The sequence below is a fragment of the Seriola aureovittata genome, chromosome 21 (genome assembly GCF_021018895.1).
Source record: "Seriola aureovittata isolate HTS-2021-v1 ecotype China chromosome 21, ASM2101889v1, whole genome shotgun sequence".
Classification (NCBI taxonomy): Eukaryota; Metazoa; Chordata; class Actinopteri; order Carangiformes; family Carangidae; genus Seriola; species Seriola aureovittata.
Genome location: NC_079384.1, coordinates 3,372,172 through 3,381,788, shown reverse-complemented (window position 1 = coordinate 3,381,788; position 9,617 = coordinate 3,372,172).

The following is a 9,617-nucleotide window of genomic DNA, read 5'->3' as shown; positions in this document are numbered from 1 at the left end:
CTTGTTATCTCGTCACCATCTGACAGAGTACAGTGAAAGAGTAATATAGTTCTCACATAGTCAGTTATATAAGATGCAGAAATAATAAACACAAGAAAAACTTTGTTGCATAAAGTTTGATAATTTAAACTTGCTCATTAACAACTCCCACCTTCATTCTTCACAAGTCTAAAAATCAGTTCAGTTCTTTTGAAAGTCATTTGATTTACAAAAAGGAAAAAAATATAAAAGACATTGTTCATCGACATTGACATTTGTTCATTTTAAAATAACAAAGTAAAGTCGGCCTGTTCACAGAATTAAAATACTGAGAGCCCAGGACCAGTCAGAGCCCAGGACCAGTCAGAGCCAAAGACCAGTCAGAGCCCAGGACCAGTCAGAGCCCAGGACCAGTCAGAGCCCAGGACCAGTCAGAGCCCAGGACCAGTCAGAGCCAAAGACCAGTCAGAGCCCAGGACCAGTCAGAGCCCAGGACCAGTCAGAGCCCAGGACCAGTCAGAGCCCAGGACCAGTCAGAGCCAAAGACCAGTCAGAGCCCAGGTCCAGTCAGAGATTCCTTGTTCTTCATGCTTGTTTCTCTTTTTTTTTAAATAAAAGGCATAACTGTGGAGTCCAGTGAAGGAGGTCAGAAAACACAGACTGCAGTGTTCAAAGTCCCCCAGTTCTCGTACCGTCTCCACCATGGACACCATGTTCAGGCATTAGAAACAGGACTGACGTTTTTGTGAGACTGTGGCCCAAAATAGCTTGGAAATTTTCCTTCATTCCCAATTTCCTGTTCCAGAGTGCATCTGCTGAGTGGGTGATGAAGCAGGTAATTGGCAGTCAAAGCACAGTGTGTGAAATGGGTCCTTCTGCTGGAATCAGCAGCAGAAAATGACATAGTATTAAAGGATAAGATGCATAATCTCAACTTTGTGTCAGCATATATCTGTAGACTGCTGCTGATGATCTACATCTAAAGGCCATGCAATGCATAACCATTAATTAACCATTAATATCACAGTTTCAGATGTTTAGTTGTACTTGTCTAAAATAATTACAGTGATCCATCACAGCAGAAATTCACTATTTTCTTTTTTTTTTTTCCATATAGTCTTCTCTGATAGGACTGGATGTTCTTTCCTTTAAATCAGCTGAAGCGTGAAGCTCTAACAGTTAATAGTGTAACACATCTTAACATGAGAAGTCACGGTAAACGACTTATATACTGATACACAGTATAAGTGAGATAAAGGAAGGTTGTTTACAGTATATAAGGCCTGTCATCGCTCAGTTTTTCGGTGTGCTATGGTATTTAACGTATTAATTAGCCAGTTAAATTGTCAGTTTGATTCGATGTTTGGGTTTTATTTTATTGAGTTTCTCTCTATAAGGTCTTCTGTCGTCGATAAAGTCTTAAGATAATGTATGTTGTGTATTTGCACTATACAAATAAAAATGGATTGAATTTAATTAGGTTAGTTTATTTTAACCATATTTAGTCACCACATCCTTAGAATTATTTGTCCAGGTTTATTATTATTATTGTACCAAATTATATCGTTATCATATCCTTATTGTATTGTATCATATCATTATTTTATCGTTATCGTATCGTCATAACGTTATTGCTATCGTATCGCATTGTTATCATAATCGTTATCAATCGTTATCGTAATCGGATCTATTGTTACGTATTGTATCATTTTGTTATTTATTGTATTGTATCAATATTGTATCGTTATCCTACTATCATTGTAGTCATTATATAATTGTTTAATCATTATTGTTATCTTATAATGTTTTGTTATTGTATTGTTCTTATCGTTTTCCTATCGTTATTGTATTATCGTATCGTATTGTTATCATTATTATTATGTTACCGTATCGTAACGTTATGCCATTGTTTCATATCGCATCATATTGTATCATCATTTTTAATGTGTCGTAATTGTTATCGTATCGTTCTCGTAACACTCATATTGTTCTTGAACCGTTATTGTGTCGTACCGTTATGGTTTCGTATCGTAATTGTAATCATTAACGTAATGTTACGTAACTGTTATATTGTTATTGTATTGTTATCGTATCATTATTGTATCGTATCGTATCGTTATCATTATCGCACCGTATCGTTATCGTAGCGTGGCGTTGTCCTAGAAGCAGCTCCATTTTTAATGATTGCTACAGCTGCAGCTCTAGCTTTCAAGAAAAGTGTTTACTACAACAGGTGTCTGATGTCAGGGAGTCATTCTGCCTCATTTGACACCTTGTACGTACAATGCTCCATATCAGTGTGTTCACAATACGGTAATCACAGCACATCCCCATTCTCATCGCAGCAGAATGTGTGAAGTCACTTTAATGAGGTGTGGACGCTGAACAGAGACCAGCACGTCAGAGTAATCCAGTTTCCAGCTGTGAGTTCAGCTGAGGGCAGTCTCTAACAATCACGTCTATTCAACAAAGGCGGTTCAGAGCTTTACAAAGTAAAGAATGACGTTCACGCTCAGTTTTTTCTCTTCACTCGCCCCCTGGAGATCCTGTTCCCACCCTCCAATTACATCTGTGATTGGATGTCTGTCATGTGAAACTTAGTGTGAGAGAAGAGGAGGACTTTTAAAGAATGAGAGTAGTTTTCTAAAGAAACGCAAAGAAAGCGTGAGATGGCTGAGACAGAGATCCCACAGTAGTGCTGTATAAAGGCAGCACCACAGACTGACTGTTTGTTCAGGCTACACATATATATATATATATATATATATATATATATATATACCCAGTCAATTTAACTGGGTACAATAAAAGAAGAAATCACAATTACAGATATGACTTCAATGCAATGAAAGAATTAATTCTTTGTCTCATTGGTGCCTGAAACATCAGCTGATCACCATCACAGCCTCACAGAGCTGACTGCTGTCTGAACTTAACCTGGTGCGGAGTCTGTAACCAGAGTGAAGGTTATTCCAGAGGCAGATAATGACGACGGCTGTGTAATGAGATGATCAATCATCACATATTTAACCTCCTAGGACCTGGCGTCCACATATGTGGACCTCACATTTTTGGGTTCTCTAGACCACAATACTAACTTTTTCTCAACAAGGGCCTGGTGACCACATATGAGGATATTATACTGCCACTCAGTAATAGAAATTTAAAACTAATGTCCTCATATGTGGACATCATTTTTCTCAGCCTATATAGCACAGAATAGAGCTCGGGTCTTAGGAGGTTAATGTTCAGATATCAGATCTCTGGTGTCAGATCTCTTCTCTATGTCACAGATTTCTGCTTGAATTACATTGGGTTAGTGTTAGGATTTCTTCCAAATTATAACGGTTAATACAAAATACTGCATAAGAGAAAAAGACTAGTAGTTTTTATAAATGAATGTTTTGCATTTCATAAATAAAGTTTAGTGAGATTTTTCTTTCCTGTTTACAGAGAAAGAGAACTCCTGATGTTGAACGTCAGTAACACATTATATAGTATTCATGTGTGTATGTTTTTGAGTGTGCATAGAGATGGAATAACATTAGACTCATTCAAAACCTTTACTGGCTTAGGAAACCAAAACCGTAATTCAGACCAGGAGTCTGGCTCCATCCTAGACCACCCTCACACAGACCATCAGACCATAATGTTGTATATTGACCCTGTTAATGTCACAGGTCTAAGATTTGACCACTTTGTTCTTCTGGAAGGAAACTGATCAGAATTACAAAACACAAACATTTACCAACCAACAAATATGAAAAAAATGATGTTCAATTATGAATATATATACACAGTACCAGTCAAAGTTTCCCATTCAAGTGAATTCTCTCTCTCTCTCTCTCTACATAGATCACACGTCTCAGAGCGACTAGTCTCAACCTGAGGAGACCACGTCAACACGAAATTATCAAGGACATTTAACACACACTGTCAAAAAAAAGAAAAAACAGGTTTCAAACTGAAAACACAGGCAGGCGCTACTGAAAGGATTTTTATTATTTATTATTTTAAAAATAAAAACATATATAATTACTTCAATTATTCCCTGGGGAGAAGTAGGTGGATGGAATAAACAACTGTGTATGTATTAATTATAGTGTGTAATGTAGTGGATTTGTTGGTCTCTCTATTGTGCGATTGTGTGTTTCTGTGTTTGTCTTGTGTCGGGTTCCATCAGACTCTGGAGAGCGTGGAGAAGAAGAAACAGTCAAGACACAAACAGAAAACAAGATGGAGACAGAGGTGCCGCACTCATTTCTGGTGTAAAATCTCTGAAGTCTATGAAGGAACCAGGGGAGGACGTGGCGAAGCAGAAATTATACGGCACAGCTCAAGCAGAACCAAAGTGATTTCCTCGTAATGCTTCAGAGAGAAGCTGAAAGCCTTCAACTCCCTGACAAGCACAGGACAATTTATGTTGTGTGTGTAACACTTGAATGTAGAGTCAATTATTCTGTTCCACTTCAACAATGGCGGTAAAATGTTTTGTCCAGAGCTGCTGTATTAAAGATGGTGCTACAGTGAAGGATGGTCGATGTTGGTCAACATCTGTAAAGACATTTCACATTCAGCTGCAGTCTCACACGGTCTTTGTATAACAGAGCAACACTCAGTTTTGTATTTGTACCTTCAGTATTTACATTTTTTCAAATTCTGTAAAATAATGATCATAAACTAAAGACTTGAATGTGTTGCTTTAATGATACAAGTTGAAGTCTCCGTATGTGTGAACGAGTCAGGTTATCTCTGAACATAGGAATGATCTATTAGCTATAATCAATAACTCCTTCCACTTGAACCACCATCACCCCTCTGATCAACCCACAGGAGTGTCTCCTGAAATAACGCTCCTTACGTCAGAAGGCGTACTGGACCTTGGTTGTCATGGTTACAATAATAACGAACGGTCATGGATAAAAGAAATAACATAAACTGCTGGTGTCACGTGGGAATGGAACTCCGCTCTCTCCTGCGTCATATTCATCGATCCACCACAACCTCCTCCTGACGTAGACTCTCCTTACACTACGTCACAGCATTTTCACCTTTGCTCCTGTCATAATTACTACGACTACTAGATGTTGCCTGGCAACAAAATGTAACTATGGGTCATAATAACCTGCTGCACAGGTCGGCTTGTTTGTGGCTCACTCATATCTGTAATAATCACATAGAATATTCTGATAAGTTATTTAAATTAAATATTGGTCTCAAATATCCATATTACATGGTGTTTTGTGCTGGATTGTCATTGGTCCATGTGACCTGACGTGTTCAGCATCAGGTGGAAACTGATTTCAGTTACAAAACATGAAGAAACTTTTTCACTTTTACACAGTTTGGTTTCTCTGTGTTTTGATGTTGATACAGTGTCTGACAAAAGAAACTTAACATGTGGAACAACTGCTGCAAACGGCTGCGTCTCTCAGTGTGTGCTGTGGTCCTTCGCTGCAGCTCTGATATTTTTTAATGCAAACCGGATCCCGACACAGTGTTTTAGCTGTGCCGCTTTATAAAAGCTGTAAGCTACAGTGATTCACAGGTGTGAATGCTGACTGTGCTGCACGAGAGAAACCATGTAAACAACAGAATGTAGAACAGCAGCAGAAGAAGAGAGGAAGTGTCAGTTTCAGGAACCTGTTTACCTGAAGCTGACAGACGGATGGAGGAGCTGACACTTCCACAACAGACCACTAATGATATCAGCTGTGATCAGACCACAGTTACGCGTTACGTGACTCTGGTCATATAGGTTTACATCCTGGATATGTCGTGGACAACAGAGAGATACACTGGTCATGTGACCTGATTAAATCACACCCACAGAAGCAGAGTGTTAAACGCTAAACAAATAATAAAGTTTTCGTTTATTCATCATCATCTAAATGAAAGAAAAATGTTTTGATAGACTCAGTTATGTTGATAAACTTTTGCTTCAGTTTGTTAATTTCAGGCTTTGTACTGAGAGACATTATTAAAATGTGTCTCCAGAACCATAAAGACTGAGTTATTAAAGATTTTACTGCAACGTAATGACAAAATGTTATTTCTGTTATGAAAAAAACAACTTTTGAAACAAACAGTGAAACAGCATTTACATCAGTGTGTTAAATGACTTTATGAAGACACGAACCTACACATGCATCTGACTGGTGGTGCCTGATTGGTTGTTCTTATCTGTCAACCAGGAAGTTCTCTGAGACTCTGAGTCTCTGCACCAGCTCTTTGTATCAGGCCTGTAATGATCCTGTGTGTTGATATTTTCACCAGAGGGTGTATCAGTAGACGCAGACAGACGCAGACAGATACAGACATGGATTTATGGTCTGGCTCTGTTTTAACAGGCCAGCGGGTTTTCTAATCAGCATTATCCCTGGGACAGATCAAAACAGAGGCTAAATGAGCTCTGGAGCTGTGTGCAGCTTTGATACAGTCCAGTCTACTTCACATCAGGTTCACATGTATTGGCATTCACAGCGGACTGATTCATAAACAGTGTGTGGTTCAGTGTGTGTAGTTCAAAAGGACGAACTCATGGAGAAAATGAGAAACCAACGGTGGTGTTGTTGTGTTTCACAGACTCTGTTCTTGACAGTTTCCTGTATCTGTAAGGTTTTAGTTTGGATCTGAACCCACAGAGCAGAACACAGAGTGGTGTTGAAATCTTGTATTATAAATTATGTAGAATGTGGGTGATCGGGCCGGTGAAAGCTGTTGACAGGCTGGCAGGTGATGGAGGAGGTGATGCACACAGACAGGAAGCCAAGCAGGCAGAACCCGGGCTGGGCTGAGCATGGCAGGAAGCTGCAGGTGTCTGGGCCTGAAGCACAGAACAAACAGGATTACCAAAAAGTCCAAAAAAGATCAGAGATCCTATTTGACTGGGAAGATGGCTGACTTCTATGCTGAAATGAAACTGAAACATTGATTGTTTAGGAAGAGTGTTACGCAGAATAAATTGAACAGAATTATTGTTGTTGCTGAATTGAAGTGATATTTTTTGTTGAATGATATCAGTGGTGAGGTAACACTGACTGTCAAAGAAGTGCTTTTGTCGACACAGCAGAAAACCGAGTGCTCAAAGTTCCCACACAGTGTGCGACATTGAAGTTACAAGTTGACTTTTTTTTTAAAAACCTGAATCTGATTGGACAGTAACAATCCAATCAACAAGCAAAGTACAAGCAGAGTCTGGGTGGTCCTGCTCTCTTCATCCAGACCCTGAAAGGCAACAGAGCCACCTGCCCTCTGTCTGGACTCTGCTCTGTGATTGGACTGGATGCTACAGCTAAATCAACTCTTTTAATGAGCTAGTATTTGCCAATAAACAGTGTCAGCTAAAATTGAGCATATGGTGGAATAGGCTCTCATTTTCATTGGCACCAGTAAATCCCACTTAAACCACAACCAAGTAATGTTAAGTGTTACAGACTCTGTTTGCTATGTGTTGTACTTTTTGAAGTGTGTCCCCTGGGAATTACCGTAGGGCTGCCGTAAAGTGTTGGCTGTTGTTGGAAACGGTTTTTGGGTCACGTGTGGAGTACAGCAATGAAGACAAGTGTGGCTAGTGTAAATTACTCACATGTTCCCGTTTGTTATTAAACATACACTTAGGTGAACCCAAGACCCTTGGTTACATAAGGTTTAACAAAGCCTGTTTCATGCTGAGACATTTGGTGTGAATATATTTGTGGGCCATCCGGCAAAAAAGATCACATGATAATCGTTTCTGGGTAATCGCAAATCCACGATCTTAATCACGATCTGTTTCCGGTCAACGGCGACTGAACTTTTAATGACGAGATCTTAGATCATGTGCCAAAGTAAGATCATCCATGATATAAGAGTCAGATTGGCCATGTACGTTAGATTAGCAGCAGACATTTTTAAAAACGGGCTAACTGGCTAACTGTTGTTAGCTTTAGCTACTGTTGCTGCCACCTGTTCTCAAACTAGTAAATGTATTAGTCAATTTTCATACCGTTGCACTTCGAATATTAAATGGGTATTAAATGGATGATTGATTAATCTTTTGTTCTTTTCATATATAGATTAGTTTGATCTGAAGTCCTTCTTTCACTTAATGGGAACCTTTTTAAAATCCTTCCAGGATTCCTGCACCTTCAGTCGCAGCTGTGTGACGCCACCTCCTCCAAACTGAGGAGAGCTTCCTGCAAACCTTGCACCTGACTGAGTTTATAATGGTAAGTGAAATGAATTTCAAGTGAAAAAACCTTACTCAGTACTGTATTGTGAATAGCTGCCTCAAATGTCCTGGTTTCCCTGCAGCGGAAAGTTTATTTTATTTAGTATCATGGTAAGTCAAGGGCATGACTACAACCGACACCTGTATGGCTCAAATTATAGTCAAAAGGATTTTGAACTTGTAAAGTGATGTTCACAAATAATTCCAAATGTAGTTGTAAATCGACCTTTGAACACCTGTGAAATAAATCTGCATGAGAAATCCAAGTTTGTATGTGTGAGGAGGCGCAGAGGAGATTTTTGTATTTGTGAACAAATGACACACTGAGAGAAATGCTTTTGTCAATGTCTAAACTTCCTCTCTGGCAGATCCTTCGTTCATTGTCCTTCTTGCCTTTTGTCGCACTGAAGTTTTGCTGTTAGTGAGTGCTGAATCCAGACAGTCAATACTTTATTGCTTGCAGTACTTACAGTAGGTGATACTGTCCTTTTTTCTTTTTTTGAAAACATAAAATGCCCAGACTTAAATGCTCTGAACTCTGTTTTTCTCTGTAGTGTGTAATGAACGCTGAGTGCTGGTTTCATTTTGATTGGTTTGTGTATGATCTGAAAGCAATGTTTGATCCTGAGCGCAGATAAAAATGTTTTGAGGGGATTGATTGACTTTTGCGTCAGAGGTTTGGTGAATGTGGTTTGACAACAGGGGTTTTGTGTTTACAGTTTTGAGAAAAGCACTGATCGTTAAGAAATGTGTTTTAGCAATCGTGAAAAATCTGTGCTCTGTTTTGATGTCTTATTTTAATGCACCCTTTGTGACGCTCTCTGAGTTGTGTCTGAATGGTGCTGTATAAATAAACTTGTCTAGAACTTGTTTCCACAGTGCAGTTCTTTCCCAGATGTGAAATTAGACCTCCAGACCCCCCCCCCCCCCTCCCCCTCCGCCTCCGCCCCCGCCCACCACCAGCACTGAGCCACTGTGAGCAACATGCAGCTGAATTCTGGTATCAAGTCCACCATGTGTCCTCACGTCCATTAACTAAGGGACACAATCATAGCCACCGGTGTATTTAATTTACACTTGAATCTCACTCTGACACGTTCTGTCTCATTTGTAGGAGACAGAGAAGAAAGAGTCTCGGCGAGTGATTCACAGTAAACGCATGAAGGAGACCTCGGCCTGCCTCAGTCTGCAGAACCAGCACCTGGCAGGTGACGTTCAGACCACGCCCACTTAGCTGTGTTTATCAGCTGTGTGCATGTCTGTGAGGATTCATCCATGACAGCAGCAGCCAGGCCTCAGCTGAGGGAGCAGGAGGAACAACTGGTTCATGAACAAGTGGATCAGATGACTTTATTTATTATTTAGGTCAAACTGAAGTAAGTTCACATTATTTCAAATGTGTGTTCAGCCTCCTCTGAGTTTTATA